Source organism: Nannospalax galili, unplaced genomic scaffold (genome assembly GCF_000622305.1).
Source record: "Nannospalax galili isolate Female #2095 unplaced genomic scaffold, S.galili_v1.0 scaffold24, whole genome shotgun sequence".
NCBI classification, from domain to species: domain Eukaryota; kingdom Metazoa; phylum Chordata; class Mammalia; order Rodentia; family Spalacidae; genus Nannospalax; species Nannospalax galili.
In genome coordinates this window covers 762556-767563 of record NW_008352654.1, presented here as the reverse complement: position 1 = coordinate 767563, position 5008 = coordinate 762556, and positions in this window count along the sequence as shown.

The following is a 5008-nucleotide window of genomic DNA, read 5'->3' as shown; positions in this document are numbered from 1 at the left end:
GCCTTCCCCATCCTTCTCCCTTAAAGACTTTTTTCCCTCTCTCAGGGAGCCCTTTCTGGTTTTCTGACCTCTATGCATACTAAATATACATATATATGTAAATATACATATATAAAAGTTAGGCTGGCTATGGAGGCACATGCCTTTAATTCCAGCACTCACAAGGCAGAAGCAGGCAGATCTCTGTGAGATGGAGGCCAGCCTGGTCTACGTAGCTAGTTCTAAGCCAGCTGGGGTTACAGGGAGACCCTGGCTCAAAAAAAGTTAGATGCTAGTATCTGTATATGAGAGAGAACATGCTGTATTTGTCTTTCTGAGAAGATTTATTTTTATGTGTATATGTGAACACACGTGAGTTTGGGTGCCTACTGAGACCAAAAGAGGGCCAGATCCTCTATGAGCCACCTGAGTCATCCCAAACTGGGTGCTAGAACTGAACTCCAGTCCCCAGAAAGTGTTCTTTGTGGCTGAGCCCTCTCTCCAGCCCCCTTCCACTTGCACACCACATGTGTTTTAGTGCCTTCCCCATCCTTCTCCCTTAAAGACTTTTTTCCCTCTCTCAGGGAGCCCTTTCTGGTTTTCTGACCTCTATGCATACTAAATATACATATATATGTAAATATACATATATAAAAGTTAGGCTGGCTATGGAGGCACATGCCTTTAATTCCAGCACTCACAAGGCAGAAGCAGGCAGATCTCTGTGAGATGGAGGCCAGCCTGGTCTACGTAGCTAGTTCTAAGCCAGCTGGGGTTACAGGGAGACCCTGGCTCAAAAAAAGTTAGATGCTAGTATCTGTATATGAGAGAGAACATGCTGTATTTGTCTTTCTGAGCCTAGGTTACCTAACTTAATAGAATATTTTTCCAGTTCCATCTATTTTCCTGCAAATTTCATTTTCCTTTATGGCTGAATAGAATTCCATTGTGAATATGTACCACATATTTCTTTATTCATTCTTCTGTTGATGGACATCTAGAATGACTATTCCCATGTTATTGTGAATAAAGAAGCAGTAAACATGGATGTACAAGTATGTAAGATAATGTCCCTATCATGCAAGCCCCCAAGAAAGGAAGTTAGCTCAGGATGGAAAGATCCCTTGGATCTTAATTCTCAACTCTGTTATCCCCACCCCTACATTCTGCTCAATGCAGAAAGTGGCTTGAAACTCCCATTTCCCCTCTGCCCTCCCCCATGCTTAGGGCAAGAACCAATTAATGAAACTCCACTCTGAAGTTAAACAAGGACTGTCTGTTGTTGGGATGTTCCTGGCCACATGCATCAACCCAGGGAGGAAACCATTGCGGGGGGACAGATGGAAGAGGGGGGATCTTGGGCCTCTGGGAGTGGTCAGTGGACTCTGCAAGTCAGCCACTGAGTGTCACTTATGCAAAGTGGCAAGAAGGGGCTGGGACCCAGGGCAGGGGTACGAAGGGCTGCTGTGTTGATCTATTCTTAGGTAGAAACAGTGACAAGTCCTTGAAAGAAGAAAGTTGGCATTTTTTTTGTCATGATTATCTGGTCTTTGAAATTACAACCAGGTCCTCATTAAACACACTAGAATCAATTTTTGTAGAGTAAAAAAAAAATCATCTAGGCAAGGCAATCTATAAGGCTCAATGTTCTACGAAGTTTCAATAGCTCCTCAGCAATGTCACAGTGTTTCAAAATCATCCAGACTGTCCCCTACCGATGTCAGTATTTCTACCTAGGAATTGTTACCATCTACCAATGCTGACACCCCTGCTGTTATCTTTAACAAACAAGTTCACCCAGTTGGTGGGAGCTAGACTTTAGGCTCTCTGCCTGGCTCCTACACCCCAACTTCTATATGGCTAACCATTCAATTCACTGCCACCACACCTGAAGGAATACCTGGCTAGTGGACCTTGGTCTTCACATTTTTTCCCCCAGAATCACAGATCCTATTTGTGTTTGTCTACCTGGTGTTTGGTACATTCTCACGTAGCAGAACAGACCTATCAATTTGGAATAACTAATCTGATCAGAGCCAGCCCTGGTCATAGGGTTGCTGTAGATACCAAAAGAAAGAAGAAAGGAGAGATAAGGGTTTTAACCCCAAGGCCATGTCCTGTAAAACATAATGAATGGATGCTGCTGCTTTCTATATTCTGTGTGATGCTTGGAAATGAAGGAGATCAAGAAACACAGTATGTTGACCTGTGAAGAGTGATTGCTAATACACACTGGGAAATTACAATCAGGGAGCATTTTTTATTTTATCTTATTTTATGTGTATGAGTGTACTGCCTGCATGTAAGTGTGCCCATGTCACACAAGAAAAGGGTGTCGGGTCCCTTGGAACTAGGGTTATGGACAGTTGTTAGCTGCCATGTGGGTGCTAGGGACTGAAATGGGTCCTCAGCAAGAGCAGCCAGCGTTCTTAACCACTGAGCTATGTCTCCAGCCCCTAGGGAGTAGTTTTTTATAATCATGAGCCCTAAGTCTGTCATTAGTATTCCTTTCCAAATTCCTAGTAATAGACCCCATTCAAGGAGACATCTAGATACATCCACATTTAGACCAAGACAAGCTTCTAGCTCAGCAGACACAACAGAAGAATGAACTTCCACCTTGGCTGAGAGTGGTATGGGGCTCCTTGGAGGACAGAACAGAGGCTTAGCCAAGACCCCAGCCTCTTGGACCTAAGTTGTTGAGAAGTCTATAGGGGCTCTACCTTCAGACCTGGCTGGAGTCAGCCTGTTTCAAATCATCAGCTCATTTGCAATTCATCGCTCTAGGACTTGGCTCTGCCTTCCTAGTTTCCTTGAGTCAATGCCTAGTTTCTTCTTCTGGGGAAGTTACTTGACTTTCTCCAAGACCAGACCAAGCTCTCCATGAGGCAGGAAAGGGGGTTCCTGACAATCCACAGCAGATAATCTAAAGGAAAGAAACTTCCTTTCTCCTCTATATGGCAAGTGACAGGGAAGAACTGAATGGCATCGCACACCAATCCGTGTGGAAGTGGATGATAGAGCAGACCTGGGTGGTGTGCCATACCTGTGGTTAGGGGCCACTGGGGACACCAGGAGGTGCTGGATTGACAATTCCACCCAAATCACATGGGACAAGGCAGGGCAATTCCCAACGGAAAGGGGGTGCAGTGGACAAAAACAACAGGTGTCCCCGACAATAGCGCTTGTTCTCAGGTTGCGTAGAGACATGACTTATCCAGCAAAACAATCAAGAAGGATAAAAACAGTGATGGATTCGCATGCCCGAGTGTTGAGTCAAAGCCTTTCAGGAAAAGGAAGTGACCTGTGGCCCATAGGAGAATCTCTAGCCCTGGAGGAGAAAGACACAAAGGTTTGGAGCAAAAGTTTGGACCAGCCTCCAGTTGAAAGTTATCATGTAGTCATCTTATTGCCAAATTAAATCCAGGAAACTGATCTGATAAAGACAGGTGTCTGGAATATTTGAAAAATCTGTAAGATTGGTCAATATCCTATTCCTGGTTGAGAGAATGAGTCTGTTGAAGGATTTCTTATTTTTCCTTTCTCTTATAAATGACTTTTACTTCTGATTTTAAGTGGGCTGTGTTTACTGTGTTTTTGGAAAACGCAGAACAGTTTACAAACTTTAAAACACACACACACACACACACACACACACTCACATTCATTAAGATTAGGTGTGACTGAAAGTGATGGAAACCCTAAAATAGCAGTGACTTCAACAAAACCCAAGTTTATTTTGCTCTCAGTTACATGAAGTCCAAAGACAAACAGTCCAGGCTGGCAGGGGAACTGTACTCCTCAGAGACCTCAGGGTGCCCACGATTCTGCCAGATCACCACTCTGCCATCCCTGTGGTATGGCCTGCATCTGTATCCAGTCAGCCAGCAGAGCAGAAATGGAGCAAGGAAGAGAAAGGCACACATCCCAGCATTCTCCTTGAGAAGGTTCCTGAAACGGCAACGCATTGTCAAGCCTTCCCATTGGCAAGAGCATAGTTACATGGGCACGTCTGCTTGCTAAGGATTAGAAAATGCAGTCTTTACTTTACGTGGCCATTTGCCCAGCTAAATTTCTAGTTGAACATTTTATAGAAAAGAGGGAGAGGGGCTAGAGAGATGGCTCAGAAGTTAAGAGCACTGACTGCTTTTGCAGAGGACCCAGGTTCAATTCCCAACACCCACATGGCAGCTAACGACTGTATGTAACTCCAGTTCCAGGGGATCCAATATCCTCTTCTGTCCTCCTTGGGCATGGCATAACACTGGTGTACTTACACACATGCAGGCAATACACTTATACACATAAAATAAAAATAACAATTTTTTTTGGTCTTTTTGAGACAGGGTCTCCCTGTAGCCCCAGCTGTCCTGGAACTCACTATGTAGACCAGGCTGGCCTTGAACTCACAGCGATCTGCCTGCCTCTGCCTCCCGAGTGCTGGGATTAAAGGCATGCGTCACCACACCCGGTTAAATAAAATATTTTTAAAAAAGAAAAGAGGAAGAATTGTCTGGGATAATTAAGAGTCTGATAAGCCTGTAATCATACTAGCCAGACAGTCATGTAACATCTATATATACATACACATTCTGCCCATACATGTACATATATATGAATACATTCATTGTGTGTGTGTGTGTGTGTGTGTGTATGTGTGTGTGTGTGTGTGTGTGTGTGGTATGAAATTGAGGTTCTGCCAATACACTATTTTTGTACCCTGATTTTTTGAAGTTTTTTGTTTGTTCATTTGTTTTATTTCTTTGAAACAGGATCTCCTATAGCCCCAGATGGCCTGGAACTCATTATGTAGACTAGGCTGGCCTAGATCCCACTGAGATCCACTTGCTTCTGCCTCCTGAGTACTGGAATTAAAGGCATGTGCCACCACACTTAGCTTGTACTCTGCATTTTAAAGAAATGTAGTTCAGGAGCTGGCTCAGTGGTTAAGAGCACTGACTTCTTGAAGAAGACTGGGGTTTGAATCCCAACACCCACATGGCAGCTAACAACTGTCTGTAACTCCAGT